The sequence below is a fragment of the Dermochelys coriacea genome, chromosome 25 (assembly GCF_009764565.3).
Source record: "Dermochelys coriacea isolate rDerCor1 chromosome 25, rDerCor1.pri.v4, whole genome shotgun sequence".
Taxonomy (NCBI): domain Eukaryota; kingdom Metazoa; phylum Chordata; order Testudines; family Dermochelyidae; genus Dermochelys; species Dermochelys coriacea.
Genome location: NC_050092.1, coordinates 650199 through 669936, shown reverse-complemented (window position 1 = coordinate 669936; position 19738 = coordinate 650199).

The following is a 19738-nucleotide window of genomic DNA, read 5'->3' as shown; positions in this document are numbered from 1 at the left end:
TAGCTGCTGCCCTACTAGGCTGGTGCTCTGAATACTCTCACAGGCAGGGCCCTGAAAATCTGTGGATCTCCGCAGACCATGTTTGTGGATCGCAGTTCAGATGCAGATACAAATGTGGTACCGTGCAGTGTTCTGCTCATGGGGGACTGGTAGTGATGGTAGAGTTCAGACTGTGGCAGATTTTTCCTTTTATCAGGCAGTTAAACCTTTTTTTCTAAGAAATGTTGCACAAGTGGCAATAAAGGAAACAGCAAATAAAATGGACAGGGTATTTGGTGCAGTGCAAGCCCATACACCTGGAATAATAAGACTGCAACATTTTCCACTTTTTAAACATTTTAATGGCATGTCTTTTCCTAAGCCCTTCTGCCAGAAATATATAGATATTCTGGGCTCTGATTTGCCAGGCACATTACGCAATGCATGCTGATTGAAAACATTACAGAAGTAGTTGTGTTGTCTCCTTGGTAACTCTTTAAATATTAAAAGTTACTATGCGTCAATATGACACTATGAAGCTGGGCTGGTCTCTATGAGCCCCAGTTAGGCAGCAGTATTCACATCTCAAATGAGTGGGGAAAGGGGTGTGGGGGGGTTGCAGGGTTCACCATTCACTGAGGTGAATGGGCTGAGATCACGGTTGTTTGTTCTTTAAGGCTGAGTCAGGCCAAAGGGAGAATGTTACTGAAAATTCGGTGTGTGTGAAAACAGGCTCCTTGAACTAAACTCATTCACTGCCACGTGACTAAGTAGTAATGCATGGCACTTGTGCAGCATCTACAGCAGCAAAGCAATTGTTGTAATCTAAAGAGACTGTGCTAAGCAAACTAATAACAATGATAGGAAGGGTATGTACATGGATTTCAGATGATATCCTAGATTTTTTGGTAGCTTTTTATTTCCCCGGGCCAAAGGCTCAGTGATCATAAAATGACCCATGCAGTCTCCTGAGGGATGGGAGACCATAAAAAATTAATGAAGTACGTGCATAGTTTTTCTTTGTTTCCCTCAAGGAAAGAAGGCTAGTTTTCAACAGAGCATTTCCTTTTTGTTCGAATGTAATAACAAGTTTCATAGACACAGCAGTTAAATATGTCAGATAAAATTACAGTCTGGATGATAGGTTTCAGAGTAGCAGCCGTGTTAGTCTGTATTCGCAAAAAGAAAAGCAGTACTTGTGGCACCTTAGAGACTAACAAATTTATTTAGAGCATAAGCTTTCGTGAGCTACAGCTCACTTAGTCTGGATGATGTGGGAGCTACATGGACTTTCACAACATCCTCACCCTGACTCTGGCTGATAGACTTTAATAATATACACGATTAAAAAGCAACTCAGCTCATGTGTCAAACCGAGGAACAGCTCACCTTTCTGATAGAGAAGACTAGACAGAGAAGAAAAATTTGCAAGGATTTCTTCTCTGAACCTGCATCATTTAAAATATTTTTATTCTATTTATTTCAACTTGGTATAACAAGTTGTTATAAGATACAAGAAGGTTTGCTCAAAAGTGTCATCTTATTAAACTGACCTGAATGGATTAAATGTACATTATGACATGTTATCACACTACTACACACAACATTTCAATGGCCTTCACTACATAGCAGGGATAAAATGTTTTTTACTGACGGCCCTATAAATTATAGAATTGTGGAAAGTAAACAAGGAATAAGCCTTTACCAAAAGGTCACCTAGGAGTCCATTCCTAAACCAGGGGGAAATGTTCCCTATAACATATCCTCTAGTGATTGGAACTGGGATTTAAAGTAAACAGCCTACTGAGATGAACGAAAGACAATCATGCACCTCTTAGTATGACCATTTCAGTCTTTTTGCAAACATACTGTGATACCAGATTTACATTCTGCATTGCAACAAGGACTAACTCACTTTTTTTTTAAACTAAAGTTTCGATTCTGTACAAAACTGAAACATCTGTAAGAAATCCATGGTAATATCCTAAATCCTCTGGATTTCTAGTCCTCTGCTCCAGGCTTATTTCTCCATTATGAAAGTAATGAGGAAAATTTCAGTATCATAACCCAGAGACTCTGGGAGGAGCAGTAGAACTGTAAAACTGACTGGCTGCTAACTAGACTTCTGTCTGAAACACTTTATTCTGTTAAATTTTCTTGTTTTTCTTTCCTTTTCTTCTTCTGACAGTAACTGTTCTGATTCTTCACTTCAGTCCGCTCACATGGGGAGCTGACAAGAAGGTGTGAATGGGAATGTATGCATTATGTTCACCACTCCTGTCTTTAGAGAATTAGATTGTGTTCTGTGCCTGCAGTGCAGGCTCTTACATGTTTGCATTTGCTAGAAATTGGCTATGGTGGCTAGTCTGAAAGATGCTTCTTTTATTTGCATTAGTCACTTTAGTTAATGGATTAAGGATGTCATGAAGAGATGAAAGGGATCAGCAGATCTGAAATGAATTAAAAACAAATTTCACTCAAGGAAACTGAATCAACATCAAGTGAAGGCAATGTACCAAGTTTTTCTTTCAATGATACATGTGCAGCTCCTATTAACGTCCCTGGGATTGCATGAGTGTGAGAAGAATTTTTCCCAATAAGCAATATATCTTGGGAAAATGAAATTTCTCCCTTATATATCAGGCTCCCGAGGAATCATATTGGTATATTAAAATATACCATTTAAAGGGTCAAATTATTATATCCTTTCTCAAGTTCTAAGTTAGGCAAAACTCCCATTGACATCGATGAGAATTTTCTCTAAAGGGTTGTCTGTATGGGGACACTTAGGAAAGTTAATCTGAATTAACTAAAGGTGTAAATTTAAAGTGGATTAGTTAAACTGCATTAAACCTACACGGGGAACAAATATTTAACAATGAGCTGTTCAGTCTAGCAGAGAAAGGTATAACATGGTGTGATGGGATCCCTGGAGTACAACCTGGAACTAGGGTACCACTGTGCCCCCTTAACTTTCCAGCCTGGGCTGTCTCTCATAATGCGTTGCTAGTGACAAGCAGCAAACCCCTCCAGGTGCTCTTATCACTTACCCGCCAGCATACAGAGACACACCCTGCCAAATTGCATGAATGCTCTCTAAGCCACTCATGAACTATATAGAGGCAAATCCCAGCAAATCCCCCCAGCCACCAGCCTTACACCCCAGAAATGTACCATTTTACACTGTTCAAGACCATTGCAAGCTCATTAATTAGTTCATCACTTCATCAAAGGGTAGTGGACATGCACCTGCGTTTGTACTCTGAGCAGATTCCCCAGGCACTTTAGACAAACTCACTGATAAGGATGAAACATTAAAATAAGTTTATTAGCTACAGAAAGGTCGATATGAAGTGATTATAAGTGGTAGGCATAAAGGTTAGAGATAGATACCAAAGAAAATAAAAAGTTAACACACATTCTAAATCCTAAACTTTCAGACTAAGCACAATTTGAATCAAACAGCTTTTCTCGCCCCACTGGACATTGCTGGCAGGTTACAGTTCTTAATACACAGGCTGAATTTCCTTCTCAGCCTGGGACCTGTCTCCTCAGTTCAAAGCCTTTGTCTTTCCAGCATTCTTGTTGCATTCAGTGTAGGTGGGGGAGGAGAGAGGTGGTCTTATGATGACACTGTCCCTTATTTTATATTCTCAATTCATGTCTCAGGAAAGATACTGGCCCAGTCGTGTCCTGGTGGGCCTTGCTGAGTCACAGAGTTGAGCAGTCCCCATTGTGTAGTGCTTGCACAACTGCCTCTTACGGAATTGTAAATCTCTTGTTTACAATTTCCCTGGGACCTTGTATGGTAACAGTGAAAGGTGACACAGAAATAGCACTCATAGTGAGGTTCCCCCCTACCTGCTGAAATCTAAGAGCTGGGTTAAGCGAGGGAACTCAGAATGTGATCTTGTTTTAGCAGAGAGTGGTGGCAGCAGGAGGGCAGCCAGTAGCAGCAGAAAGAGAGAGGCCAGAGCAGCAGAGGCATGGGTCAATGCCTCCCCAGGGGTGAGAGGTGAAGCCCCTGAATGCACCTCTGAATTCTGGGTCTTTGCTAACCAAGGACAGTCAACTATGAGTAGTGTGCAGAGGAGGGGAGTGATGTGTTAAAGAGACATTCATTCCTCCCACTGCAAGGTGGGAAACTGAGGCAAAGGACTCTGCCCAGCACGCTGTGAGATCTGGTTTGCTTATGCTCACATGCTTGTGAATGTGGTTATGGTGTTTTCCCAAATTAATGCTGGGTTCCCTTCCCCTTCTAATAAAAGTTCTTTTGTTATACACAGACTTGGTGCTTGTGAGTGGGGAAGGATTGCCTCTTAGAGGCACCCAGAGGTGGTAGTTAGTTTTCCCAGATTAGTGAGTGGGGGCTCAAGCCAGTTCTCTTTCTATGGGGACTGAGCAAACCTTGGCTGAGTGTTGCAGGGTCCCTGGGCTGGAACCCAGAGTAGTGGGTGGGCTCAGGTTCCCCTACCAGCCACTGATGGAGTGGCATTGCCTGGACAGCAGATCCAATGAGACTCTATATGACGAAAGGGTGAACCACATAGCGAGCTGGCTGGAAGGCCAAGTCATCAAGAGGAAGCTGCAGAGACAAGACAGCAGGTTGAGAGAGCACAAGAAAAATCTGAACCTGGAAAAGAGCTAATCCCCAGCAGAGAGAGGAGGAGGCACCACCTGTGGTGAGTACCCCATGACAGAGTCAGAGTCATTCTTCTTTCTTAGATCTTCTCACCTTGCACGCTAGTCCTGGCTGCATCCACACTTGCTTCTTTGAAAAACGGCCGTTGTTCTGCTATGCTCTCCATCAGTGTCTCTAACTCTTCAGATCTATTGAAATTGGGCTTCAGGCTTTGGCTGCGCAGCAGTGGTCTCCATCCCCCAGCCAATGGGCTCCGGGTTTACCAGCCCCATCATCGCCCCGGCCCCTGCTGCTGCCGCCCCCGGACCTTCACCCATCCACCCCATCGCACCAGACCCCTGCTGCCTGCCTACCCACTTCCCCAACCAAGGCTTAATTTGTTCCCTCAGGTTACCCGGACTGAGTAAGTCTGCTGTGAAAAGTGTATTTGTATGTCTGTTAATATCACTTTTCACTGCCTCCCAGCCGGCTAACAAGTCTGCTGCTGTGAAAAGTGATATTAGAAGATGAGGGTTGAAGAGACCTCAGGAGGTCATCCAATCCAGCCTCCTGCTGTAACGATGCTGCCCTTGGTGGGACCCAACTGAGAGTGCCAATTCAGGACAAATTGGTTAAAGCAGGGCAGTTACAGGCCCACGCTGGAGTTCCTTTGCACAACAAGACAAACCAAACGGGCCAATTGGAGAAGACTTCGGTTTTACCCCGCTGGCTACAAGCGATTCCCTTAGACACCCCAGTTCCCTAGTATCTCCACCAGCGCCACTCGTTATGGGGACGAATTGTTACGAAAACCAATGCCCCAGTAAAAGAAAAAGGTTCTCTCGATCCTAGAGGACCAAGCCCCAGACCCAGATCAATATACAAATCAGATCTTACCCACAAATCACACTGTTGCCAATTTTTTAGAATCTAAAATCTACAGGTTTATTCATAAAAAGAAATAGAAATGAGAGCTGGAATTGGTTAAATGGAATCAATTACAAACAGTAATGGCAAAGTTCTTGGTTCAGGCTTGTAGCATTGGTGGAATAAACTGGAGGTTCAAATCAAGTCTCTAGAGTACATCCACAGCTGGGATGGGTCATTCACTCCTTTGTTCAGAGCTTCAGTTTGTAGCAAGGTTCCTCCAGAGGCAAGAAGCAGGATTGAAGACAAAATGGAGGAGATACAGCAGCTTTTTATATTCTCTCTCTTGTGGGTGGAAACCCCTTGGTTCTCCTGTGCAAGATCATAGCAAGATGGAGTTTGGAGCCACATGGGCAAGTCATATGTTCATGCATGACTCAGTTCTTTACAGGCTGATGCCATTGTTTACATGCTAGTTTGAACGTTCCCAGGAAATCTCAGATGTGGATTGGCATCTCCCAAGTCCATTGTCCATTAAGTGTTTCTGGATTGGGCACTTACTGAGAATAGTCCCTTCTTAAGAAGCTGACCAAATGCTTTGCTGAGGCTACTTAGAATGAAAATATATTAAGATACAAGTATGTAGCCAATATTCATAACTTCAACTACAAAATGACACACATACAGATAGCATAATTATAATCAGCAAATCATAATCTTTCCATAGACGCCTTACACAACAACCTTTGTACAATATTTGACGCAAATATATAACAGTTGCAACAATGATCTATACGGTTACAGTTTATGTCAATAACACCACACCTGTTCAAAGCATGACCAACTTCAACTAAATCATCCCAGCCAAGGCTTTGTCTAGCCAGGCCTTAAAAACTTCTAAAGAAGGAGATTCCAGCCCCTCCCTAGGGAACCCATTTCAGTGCTTCACCACCCTCCTAGTGAAATAGTTTTTCCTAATATCCAACCTAGACTTCCCCCACTGCAACTTAAGACCACTGCTTCTTGTTCTGTCATCTGCCACCATTGAGAACGGCCAAGCTTCATCCTCTTTGGAACCCCCCTTCAGGTAGTTGAAGGCTGCTATCAAATCCCCCCTCACTCTTCTCTTCTGCGGACTAAACAAGCCCAGTTCCCTCAGCCTCTCCTCATAAGTCATGTGCCCCAGCCCCCTGATCATTTTTGTTGCCCTCCGCTGGACTTTCTCCAATTTGTCCACATTCTTTCTGTAGTGGGGGGCTCAAAACTGGACACAATACCACACTACAAGGAGGATGTGGAAAAATTGGAAAACGTCCAGCGGAGGGCAACAAAAATGATTAGGGGACTGGAACACATGACTTATGAGAGAGGCTGAGGGAACTGGGATTGTTTAGTCTGCGGAAGAGAAGAATGAGTGGGGATTTGATAGCCGCTTTCAACTACCTGAAAGAGGGTTCCAAAGAGGCTGGATCTAGACTGTTCTCAGTGGTAGCAGAAGACAGAACAAGGAGTAATGGTCTCAAGTTGTAGTGGGGGAGGTTTAGGTTGGATATTAGGAAAAACTTTTTCACTAGGAAGGTGGTGAAACACTGGAATGCGTTAGCTAGGGAGGTGGTGGAATCTCCTTCCTTAGAAGTTTTTAAGGTCAGGCTTGACAAAGCCCTGGCTGGGATGATTTAGTTGGGGATTGGTCCTGCTTTGAGCAGGGGGTTGGACTAGATGACCTCCTGAGGTCCCTTCCAACCCTGATATTCTATGATTCTATGATTCACCAGTGCCGAATAGAGGGGAATAATCACTTCCCTCGATCTGCTGGCAATGCTCCTACTAATGCAGCCCAATATGCTGTTAGCCTTCTTGGCAACAAGGGCACACTGCTGACTCATATCCAGCTTCTCGTCCACTGTAATTCCCAGGTCCTTTTCTGCAGAACTGCCGCTTAGCCGGTCACTGGTGGCCCAGCCCACCACTGCCCAGCCCCTGCCTGCCTGTCCCACTTCTTCTCTGGTAGGGGCTGGGCCAGAGCCAGGACAGGAGGAACAAAACTTCCATGCGAGTCAGTGGGGGATGGGAGCCAGGCCAAGCGAGAAGGGAGAGAGGTGGGGACTTAAAGTGACAGTGCGCTCACTGTCTCTCACACTTCCCTAACACACACAGTCTCTCACACCCACATACTCTCTGCCTCTTCTCTGCAAGAAACATGGAGTCTGCACAGCTCTGCACTACTGTCATGACCATTGCAAGCACAGGATACACTTTCCTCTGGTATTTGCAGAGCCACAAGAACCACCACGGGGCACATGACGATTTCCTGGTGGTGAGTTTGCTGTGGAACACAAATCAATTCAAGGTTGTTGGTGGCATTCACAGAGCAGCTGCAGAGGGTGGAGCACAGCATGTGGGCCTAAGAAACAAGCACTGACTGGTGGGATTGCAGGGTAATGCAGGTTTGGGATGATGAGCAGCAGCTGCAGAACTTTCAGATGCACAAGGCCACATTCCTGGAGCCATGTGTGGAGCTCACCCAGCCCTTGAGTGCAGAGACACCAAAATGAAAGCAGCAGTGACAGTGGAGAAGCGAGTGATGACCACAGTGTGGAAACTTGCAATGCCAGATTGCTACCGGTCAGTGGGAAGTAATTTTGGAGTGGGAAAATCCACTGTGTGGGTGGTTGTCATGCAAGTGTGCAGGGCCATTAATTGTCTCCAGCACTCAGGACTGGGACTCTTGGAACATGCAGGACCACAGATGGATTTGCACCTCTGAGATTCCTGAAGTGCGGTGGAGCAATAGATGGTACTGTGACAGACCCAGAGCAGTGGGATACAGTTGTCTGGTCGTATTGGGATCCAGGAAGTGAGCGGGCAAAGCCTGTCCACTGCTAAAGGATCCCCGCCCCCCAGCCTAAGAGGGGGGTCCACAGGACCTGGAAAGCCAAATAATTACGGGGGACACCTAATGAACAACAGGGACAGAGGTGCGGTTAAAGGGTCAAACGAAGGGAACCAGATGGGGACACCGAGCAGAGAACCCTGGACAGCGCCCACTGCTCCTCGAAGGTGTCAAGGGAGTCAGCAGATGCCACCCAGAGGAACTCTGCATGGAGGCGTGAGCAGATAGAGGATCGGAAATAGGCCTCACAGTCACAGGAGACTCCACCGGCCAACCTCCTCACCCTGGTTTTATAGATGGCCACTTTAGCCAGGGCCAGGAGGAGGTTGACCAGGAGGTCCCGTGACTTGGTGGGGCCACGGACAAGGAGTGCATAGAGAAGGTGAGAGGAAAAGTGCAACTAAAATCTTAACAAAACATTCGTGAGGAGCCGGAATAGGGGCTGCAGCCTGGCACACTCGAGGTAGACGTGTGCCAGGGTTTCCCTCACGCCGCAAAAGGGGCAGATGTCCGGGATTGGGGTGAACCGCACCAAGTACACGCCCGTGCTCATGGCCCCGTAAAGGAGCTGCCAACTGATATCCCCGGCGGGTCTCGGGACCAAGGTGGAATAGAGGCCGGCCCACCGGGGCTCCTCACCCCCTAGGGGTGGCAGGAGGTCCCGCCCCATTGTATCAGGGCGGGACGCGAGGGTAAGGACGTGAAGAGTGTGAAGCACGAGCGTGTATAGATGTTTCCTTGGTGCGGCCTAGAAACGGACTGGCTGCAGCTTGTGTAGCCGGCTCATGGTGAAGGGGCAGGGGGACCAGTTGGGTCCACGGAGCAGGGGCCAGATGAAAAGGTCCAGAGGGCCTGGTGTTGAGGGTGGGCGGGGCATGTCCTCGTGCAGGACCTGGTTGAGGTAAACCCAAGCAGCGGGCAGCAAAGCGGCCCTCACCTCCTGAAGTACGCGCAGGGGAGTATGAGGTCTGGAGAGCCCCATGCGCTGAGCGAGCGTCAGGGGATCCAGCCAGTCTCCTCGGTCGTAGTCCAGGAGGTCTCCGACTCTGGTGACTTCTGCCAGGACCAACCTCCGGTGCACCGCGGGGGACTCTGCCACCTGCACACGGAGCTGGGGATTGTGTAGCAGGGGCTCCGCGAGGAGATCTGCCCCCACGGAGGCTGCCACGGACCTGGTCACTGTGAACAGTATCCAGGTCCGGAGGAGGTCCTGGTAGAAGACCAGCAGCTCGGAGAGGTCTTGTGGAAGACCTCTCGGATGGAGATAAAGGAGCTGCCGGTCGTATCAGAGCCCCCAGAGGCGGCGGTGCAGGAAGGTGTGCGCCAGTACGCTCCACGCCGGACTACCTGCACCATAAAGGAGCCTCTGCAGGGCCTGGAGGTGGAAGACACGGAGCTGAGTGTGAAGACACTTCAGGCCCTGCCCTCCCTCCTGCAGGGGTAGATGGAGAACCCCTACAGGGACCCAGTGCAGTCCTGACCAAAAGAACTCCAGAATCCATGTCCGGAGGTTGGGGGTCAGGAAACCCGGGACCGGGACCAGGTAGCCGGTACCAGAGCATGGATAGGACTAGATGATTCAGCACCAGCACCCTCCCTCGAAGGGAGAGGCACCGGAGTAGTCCTGTCCATTTCCGGAGCCGCTCTGTCACCCTGCCCTCTAAACCGTGCCTGTTCTCCGGCGGAGACGGATGAGTGACAGAAAGGTAAACGCCAAGATAGAGCAGCGGACCCGGGCTCCACCGGATGGCCTGAAGTGCGGGTGGGAGCGAGCTCGCCTGCCATCAGTCCCCGACCACCAAGCCAGAGCTCTTGACCCAGTTGACCCATGCGGAGGAGGCTACTGAATAGATGGCCTGGCAAGCCTCCACCACGCCAAGTCACCCGGGTCCTGGACCACGAGGAGCACGTCATCAGCATACATTGACAGGACCAGCTGCAGCTCCGGCTCCTGCAGTGCCAACCCCATCAACCTCCTATGGAGTAGACAGAGGAAGGGCTCGATCACCAGAGCGTACAGCTGGCCCGAGAGGGGGTACCCCTGCCGTACTTCTCGCCTGAAGCTGACCGGTTTGGTCAGGGTCCAGTTGAGCCTGACCAGACACTCTGCGGAGGCGTACAGCGCCCGGAGAAAACCCACTAACTGGAGTCCGAAGCCAAACGCTTGCAGAGTGCTCAGGAGATACCCGTGGTCCACCCTGTCGAACCCTTTCTCCTGATCCAGGGACAGGAGGGAGAACGACAGACCATCCCTACACCCGAGTTCCAAGAGGTCCCAGACCAGATACAGCTTGTCGAAGATGGTGCGGCCTGGGACGGTGTAGGTCTGGTCTGGGTGGATCACGTTCACCAGCACGGACCCTAGCCGCAGCGAGATGGCTTTCGCTACGACCTTGTAGTCCGTGCTGGGGAGCGAGACGGGATGCCAATTCCGTAAATCGTGGAGGTCCCCCTTCTTCGGCAATAAGGAGAGCACAGCTCGCCTGCACGAAAGAGGGAGGACCCCGCTCTGCAAAGACTCGGCCCAGACGATAACTAGGTCTGGGCCGAGGACATCCCAGAACACGCGGTAGAACTCCACGGTCAGCCCATCCATGCCCAGAGATTTGTTAGTGGGCATGAGGTGGAGGGCTTCCGAGAACTCGGCCAGAGGGAGAGGCAGCTCTAGCCGGTCTCGGTCGCCTGTGCTGACCATCGGGAGTCCGTCCCAGAGCACTCTGCAAGCGTTAGGATCAGTCGAATCCGGGGAGAAAAGGCGTGCATAGAAGGCCCTAGCCCTCCCGCACATCTCCGCTGGATCCGTGAGGGGGGTGCCATCCTCCGTGAGGAGGCAGGTGACATGCTTCTTAGCCCCCCTTTTACCTCCTCCCGCTTCTCCCAGCACGCCCCATAGAGGGATGGATCCTCGGGGCTGGCGGCCAGACGCCTTTCCAGCTTTAAGACCTCCCGTTCCAACTGCTCTATCGCCGCATCCCTCCATCAGTTGGCGCCCCGGGTGTAGTCACGGCAGAAGAGCCGGGCGCGCACCTTTCCCAGGTCCCACCACCGCCGCGCCGAGGGAAAGGCACGCCGCTGCCCTCGCCAGGCCAGCCAGAACTCCCGGAAGGATGCCACGAAGCCCACATCCTCCAACAAGCTGTTGTTAAAATGCCAATAGGCCGGCCCCGGCCTTTCTGCACAGAGAGAGACCGTCATGGTGGTAAATGGTGATCAGAGAACGGGGCCGGCCGAATGCTGGAGGAGTGGGCCCGTGAAAGGTGGAAATGTGATAAGTAGATGCGGTCCAATCGGAAGTGGCGCGACCGATGGACCTCCACCTGGACAAAGGTGAACGTCGAGACGTCGTCCGGGTGGTGGTCACGCCAGACGTCCACCAGGGAGTGATGGTCGACTATCTCCCGGAAGACGGCGACGGCGGCCAGGCACTGCTCGGTCCCCAAGCTGTCCCGCTCCTCGACGGACGTATTAAAGTCCCCGCCCAGGACCAGGCACTCGTGAGGATCCTAGGTGCCAAGGAAGGCGGACGCCTGCTGAAAGAAATGCAGCCGCTCAGGGCCTGATATTGGGGCACAGATGTCGACAAGATTGACCATGAGCCCCTCCATATGGACCCAGAGGTGCAGCAGGCGGCCCGGGACAGCCTCGGCGACCCCCAGCACCTTGGGCCGTAGGTCGGGGGAAAACAGGGTCGCCACTCCAGCCGAACGAACTGTGAGATGGCTAAAGTAGACCCTGTCCCCCCAATCCAGCCGCCAGCTGTCTTTGGTGGTCGGAACCGTATGGGTCTCCTGCAGAAAAACCAGAGTACTCCCCCTCCTGAAGGAAGGAGAGCACCTGGAACCTGCAGAGACCCATCTTATAGCCGCGGGTGTTCAACGTTGCGATGGTAAGAGGTGCAATGAGGAGGGCTGGGGGGATCCTTGCCAGCAGGGACGCTTGCGGCTCCCGACAGGCTGCGCAACAGTCCGTGACCTACCCCGTAGGTGAGTAAGGAGTCACAGAAGAGGCGGACCCGCTGGTAGGCCGCGGTGGCCTACTTCCCGGTCCTTTTACCCTCCCCCATGAGGGCCCTCGTGGCCCAGAGGATTTGATTGAAGTCCCCCCATTGCTGGAGAGCGAGCTGCATCTTGTTACAGGAGCCACGGATGTCCTCAAGGAACTCCCACAGCTCCTCTCACAGCGTATGGGGGGCCAGGGTCACTAGCCCCTGGCTTTGCTCCGGAGGGACCACCGACACAGCCTGGTGGCCCACCAAGACGGGCAGGCAAGGGTCAGACCCCTGACGTGGCGCCCGATGGGCTGGCACCACATGGCCCCCCTCAAACCCCGGCTCAATTTGGGGCGGCGGAGGGAAGATAGCCCACCAGGGGCTGCTATCTTCTGGGAGCGAGGAGACGATGGCCCCAGAGGTGGCAATGATATTACAGGAGGTGGAGGGGACAGGGACGGGGTCGACAACAAGGGCAGGGCAGGGATCCAGAAAGGAGCAGGACAGGGGTTGGAAGCAAAGTCAGGGAGAGGGGCAAAGGCAGGATCCTGGGCCCCAGGAGCCATGCACCTGGAAAATGGCCCCCCCCATTAGAGCTCAAGGGACTGGGGCATGGGAAGGGGACCCTCCATGATGCTGGGCTCTGGCACTACGGCTGGCATAATAGCCATGGCATCTTCAGTGAGGTCCCTGCCTGGGAAGGTTGGTTGGTTGCCCCACGCTCACAAGGGACAGCCCGTGGGTCTTGGGTCCCAGCCGCACGGCACCGGCCGTCGCCTCAATGGGCTCGGTGGCTGACAGCAGGGTGCCACCCGCGGCTGGGCAGATGGAGGAGCCCAGGGAACCCGCGGAGGCGGGAGCAGAAGCAGCAGCTGTGGGGGGGGGGGGAGCATGAAGAAGGGGGGGCCGCGGTGAGGTCGCTCAGATCGAGGCCCGCTGGTAGAGAGTCATCCTCCCCCGGGTGACCAGAGTCACACCTAGGTCACACCTTGATCTCCTCGTAGATGGAAGGGAGCTCCCCTTCCACCACCCCGGAGGTCTTCCTGCCAATGCCCGAAGTGACGCTCGCCTCGGGGCTCACAGGGGCTCCGGATGGTAATGGGGCAGGAGGGGCTCCACTGGGGGCCTTGGAGGGAAGGGGCTCCAACGGAGGGACGGTACTGCCCTCCTGTGCTGCCATGTCTTCCCCAGCTGGCACTGCCATGCGCCTGTGGCAAGGCAGAGGGCTTGGCATCGGTGCCCCCTTTTCTGGTCTTCCTGGGGGCTTCCGCATCGGTGGAAGGGAGCACAGCTCGAGCCTTCCGCTTGCCCTGCTTCCCCTGGACTAGGGCATCATCAGGGGGCCGGCTAACAGGGGTTGCGTCGGGTTGGGGGGCAGGGGCGATGGCTCAGGGACTGTGGGAGGCAGCGGTGGGGCGACATGAGGGAGGGAAAAATCCCCCTGGGGCAGGCCCTCTCCCACACTTGGTGGTATCCCTGCCGCACCCTCCTCTAGATGCCCCGCCGGACTGCAGGCAGCAGAGGCGGGGCTCTCCCGCTCGTCTGGGCGTGCTGGGGGGAGCGCCCCTTGGGCCTGAGCGGGAGCAGTGGTGGACTGAGTGGGAGGAGGGGTGGCTCCAGGTGCTGGGCAACCAGGGGTGCCGGCGATGATGGGGCCGGCGCCCCGCCAGGGCTCGGGGGTCCCGGATGCCTCTCCTTGCCAGGCCAAGGGGCAGTCCCTCCGGATGCGCCCCATCGCCCGGCAGAGGTAGCACCGGGCCTCCCCCGTAGAATAGCGCACCCGGTAACGGGCCCCCTGGTAGGGGACCAAAAAGGACCCCTCAAGCACCTCTCCGTCACGCGCCGCCGGTGGCAGCTGAAGCTGCACTTGCCGGCGGAACAAGAGGACGTGACGGAGGGCAGGGTCCTTGCAGCCCAGAAAGGGCTCAGGACGGAAAGGGGCTTCCCCAGGGTCGAGAGGGCGGGTAACAGGGCGGCATTGGGGAGAAAGGGAGGGACGGAGGTCAGGACCAGGCGGACGCCCAGGTCCTCTAGCGACTCCCGGGGGACGAACACGCCCCCCACCGCCAGGCCCTTCTCCACCGCCTCCTGGGCGGCGGCCTCCGGTGCTAAAAAGGCGACGACCTTCCCATACATTTTGGAGGCCGCCACAATGGCCGTGGGCCCCACCACCCGCGCCGACGCCCGCACGTAGGTCTCCACGTGGGGCGAGGCGGGCACCAGGAGGCAACGGACGCCGCGCTTCCTGGTCATGGTGGGAAAGGGGCCCCGGCCGCTATAGATGGAGCGGAGGCGGGGGGCGGGAGAGATGATGGAGCGGCAGGCGGGGGGGCTGCCGCCACCTGGGCGTATGCCCTGGGGGCCGGGGGAGGGACACCCGCAGAGCTGGGCACACTGGGTAAGGGGCCAATCAGGGCAGGGGTGCCCCGTGGGGAGGGGGGAGAACCAGGCCAGAGGCAGGACAGGGAACCGAGGTGCTAGCTTCAGAGACCGGGGCGGGGCAAACAAACAAAAGCTGCAGCGGGAAAAGGGCAGGGCAGGCAAACAAACTGAAGCCAGCGAGGTGCTGGGGGAAAGGGGAGGGCAAAGAGGCTGCAAGGGGCAAATGGGGCAGGTAGCAAGGGACAAAGCTGGGGGCTCGCTAAAGGGGGTCCAGTCCAGTGGGATGGGGGGGGGGAACATGGGCTCACGCGCGCTGTCAAAGAGTCGGTGCGGGCTGGCTGCTGCTTCAGCCCCAAAAGGTGGGGAAAGGGCACGGCCGGCCCAGCAAGCAGCAGTGTCCCAGCGGCAGGAGCCAGAGGCAGATCCTAAGCGTCCGCTGGGGGTGGTGGAGGGGGCAGCGACGACGATGGTGGTGGTGGGGGTTGTGAGGGGGGGACACGCAGATGGACTGGGGGGGGTAGGCTCCATGCCATGCCCCTGGTGTCCTGAAAGTCAACCCCCCCCCCCCCCAAGAGTTACTCAGCCTGAAGGCCCCCTCCACAGTGGTCTGCAGAATCCCTGTGCGCTCCCCTAGCAGCAGACGGCCCCATCCCGTCCCCTCCTCCTTCGGGGTCCAGCAGCTCCCAGGCAGCAAAGGCAGCAGCCCGGTGGCCAGGCAGGCAGAAAGGACCCTCACAGGTGGTGGCGGTGCTGGCGGTGTCCACAGCAGCAGTAGGACAGCTGGGGTAGGGGTTCCTCACTCCCCCCTCCAGGGAGCAGGCCAGCAGCCCCACCTCCCAAGGGGCTGCAGATGGAACAGCAGCAGCACCGGGGGAGGGTGGGGGAAAGAGTCCAGCAGCTAGTCAGCAACCAGGTAGCAGAGAAGGGGGGTGGGTGGTGTCTGGCCCAGCCCAGCCAGGGGAGCAGCTGGAGCGGTGGCGGCAGCAGCAAGAGCCCAAGACCCAGCAGCAGCAGCAGCATCATCATCATCATCATCAGCAATCTCCCTCTTTCCTCCGGGCCAGTTGGGTTCAGCAGAGGAGTCAGAAGTGGATCTCCTGGCCGCTGGCTGAACAGGTTTCTCTTCCCTGAGTGACCAGGGCAGGGGTTGGACTAGAGCAATCAGGAACCTGCCAGAACCAATTAAGACAGGCAAGCTAATCAAGACACCTGGAGCCAATTAAGAACTTTCTAGATTCAATTATGGCAGGCAGGCTAATCAGGACACCTGGTATAAAAAGGACCTACCATCAGTGAGAGGGGGTGCGCCAGGAGCAGGAGCAAAGAGTTCAAGTGTGATCAGGCTTCAGGAGGAAGATCCTGCAGTGAGGATAAAGAAGGTGCTGGGGGAAGAAGCCCAGGGAGTTGTAGCTGATACAGGGAACGTTGTGGACAGCTGCTATCCACAGGGCCCTGGCCTGGAATCTAGTGTAGAGGGTGGGCCTGGGTGCCACCTCATCTCCCAACTCCTGTTCGGACACTGGAGGAGTTGAACCTGGTCTGTGAGAAACACCAGAAGGGAAGGTCTGAATTGGAAAGGGATCTGCCCTATCCCTGACCCACTAGGTGGGACACAGAGACTGCGGGGATTGTTCTCTGTTTCCCCCAGGCTGGCCAGTGATGAGGGTAGCTGAGTGAACGGCAGGTTTGAGCCACTAGCTAAAGTGGCCAAACTGAAGGCTGCCGTGAACCTCTGAGGCGAGCAAATTTGCCAATCAGCGCAGGAGCCATGGAGGCAGAGGAGGAGCGTGGAAGCCACAGTACACATCCTTATTGTGGCCCAAGAGCACCTTGCAACATCCAGCACAAATCAGTTAGACGTAGGGGCCCTGATCCACAAAGGTACTTAGGTGCCTAAACCCAAGACTTCAAGATGGTTAAGTCCCAGTTTTAAGCTCCTCTGTAATCCACAAAAATGCTGAACACTATAGGCACTGAACCTCACTCTGCACCTAAATAGTAAAGGTAAACTCGAGTATAGTATTTATCCACAGTGGAACAGGCACGGGGGGGGGGGGGGGAGTGAGAGAGAGTCTGTAGTCCAGTTGTTAGGGCATGCACTGGGGAGGTGGGAGGCCTAGGGTCCAGTCCCTTGCTCCAGTCCAGAGTGAAACAGCTTCAGCATGAGAGACTGAGGGTCCCCCATCAGAATAGCCCATCGCTCAGTGGCTAGAGCAGCCTGCTGAGCTGTAGGAGGCGCCTGTTGAAAGCCTTTTGTTAGGGGGCTTATTCCTTCACCCACTTACTTCCTTGGTCCTTCTCGCATGAACAGAGAGCAACAATACCCGACATCCAAAGGTGCAAACAATTTGATGTTTATGGGGGTAAACTTCCAGCAATCATGATACCAGTTTCCTTCGAGTCCCCCTTCCCATTCTGACACCACAGAACCTTACACCTGTTCCCATTCCTGCCCTTAGCCAAACATGATTCCAATTTCCCTACCCTGATTCCCTGTTCCCATTTCCCCCACACCCACCCACCCACTTCCTGATTGATTGCAGACTATATAGTAAAACTTGAGTTCAGCTTAGCTATACCTTAACCAATCATTTTCCTGAAATTTAACAAACCAATCCTAACATATTGTAACATGATTATTTAACTAATTATATCCCACCACCTTAATTAGTTTACACCCAGCAAAATTAATTATACAGCAGACAAACAATCACAGAACCAGACAGAGATTATACAGACAAACAATGGGGAAATGGGGACTACAGTGATAGAACAAACACAGAAATGAGGATTTCACATCCCAGCTATTGATAAGCGAGTTCTTGCCAGACAGGATGCTATCAAACTAAGTTTCCTTTTACATTTTCTAGGCACTTCCCTTTCTCTGGAGGTGATAGGAATACAATCCTGTCCTAACAGCCCAATGGCACCTTCTTTCAATGTGACTAGTTTGGAATATGAGGAGGTGACCGGTCGCTTCGCTGCTTAGCCAAAAGCCTTGGCCTAAGAACAGGGCCTCAGACTGTCACAGGAAGAGAAGGCCCTTACACCGGCAGACAGTGATTTTGATTCTTTCTTTTATACCTCTAACGAGCCAAGTGATAAGAATAGACCTACATTCTTAGAGTATAGGCCTTTATAGACAGGCCTGAATATCTATATCCTAACACTCCACCCCTTTTTTTTCTTTTGGGATCCTCCTGCCCAGGTATCCCTGGAAAAGCATAGGACATATGGCGACACATTTCCCGATAGGGCCAGGCGTCAAGGTAGAAGGTGTCGATATTCCATTTGTCCCACTGCCCCTTGTGTAGTATAGTGCCCTGCACCTTCTCTCGTACGGGGATACCACACCTATTCCAATTAATGTTCCAGACTTCCCCTTAGAGTGGGCCCGAGAAGGTTGGGTCCGGGTTGTCTAGTACACTGCAGGGTTTGGAGGGCTTATTACTTATAGGTTACCTCCATATGCAATGTAACAAGTATAGTTAACAATACAAAATCCACAGCAACACCAAGTCCTGACAACTGCAGAATGGTCCAATATCTGAGACACCCCAAAAACACTGCCTCTCCTCCTTTGACAGGGTCATGATCTTATGTGTCCAATTGCTGGTAGTTGCAACAAGCTGCCCCTGCAACTTTTGTCCATATCGTAAGTCCATTGAATATTCACAGAGAAATGGGCTCTTGTCCAAACCAGCTTGACCACTTGGTATGGAATCAGACAGTATGCCCTGGTTTGATTATTTACAGCAATAAGATTCACAGATCCATTTGTGCACCAAAGTCCATATAGCAGCACATAGATATGTGTAGTTTGGTTATGGGCTGGTGTAATTGTGCCCCCAGTAATATATACATTCCCAGCAAAACACCTTATACACAGAACACCCAATTGTCCACCCCTTGCATAGGCCATTGATTCTGCTCCTCCATAGTCATAGGAGAAGGGCACATCCAAACATCTTCTGTTGATTTACATTATTTTACACACCCCTCCATTGATTCCCAGTGAGCTCCTCCCCTTCTCATTGTTTCTATAAGGCATGTGAGGACCGCCTTAGCTGCCATTCCACCATTTCCAGGTACCATGGTGGCTATTACACAGGTGAGGGCCTCCTAGTTGAGCATTTTGCATTCCCATACACATCCCCCCCCCCGGCCAGGTCAGCCTTTTGAAGCCGTCCCCCACCCACGTACTGAGATTTTCTGTTCATTAAAACACAACAGTGCTAGCAACAACACCACAGACAAACACAAAACACAGATCCACAGTATTGTGGGTTATTTTTCCGCTGGTGCCAGCTTGCTTGTAGAGTGTCTGAAAAACAAAAGAAACAATTTTGACTCCCCTGGTGGGGACAGATTATTGCTTAATATCACTTTCTTTTACAAATTTCCTTACTAATTGCAGGAAAAACAGAAGAATTACCTACAGACTGTCCTTATTTTGTTCTATAGTCAGGCTAGTGAATTATCCCACTCACTGGTCATTTATGAAATTCATGAGGTGTGTACCTCAGTTTCCCCTCTTGTACAACAGGTGTTTGCAATAGTTTCTCTGCTGTACTAAGCTTTAAGTTTATTCTCAGGAATAGCTGACGCACAGCTTCAGATTTTAGCACTGTACACATCCTGGGAAAATGCACATTCCTTCCATATAGTTTAACCTCCATAACATATTAGCCATATTAATTTTACACAAGGTAAAACTGTCTCCCCCATGCCCAGAGTTTTCATGCACACCCACTAAAGCAACAATCTGATCCCCCAGAGCCACCAAGGCTTAGTGTTCCCATCATTCCTCCCCTTTTCCTTTTCTTTTACCTGTGCACGCACACAAAATTCTCTTTTGCCTAACATTCCTTGCACTGTGATTACTTTTTCACACAACTGTACCCCGATTACACTTCCATCTTGTTCAACTAGACACAACCAGGGGCAGCCAAGTTAAGTTCCAATAGAAAACCCTTACATCCTTTAGTGATTTTGATTACATTCCCCA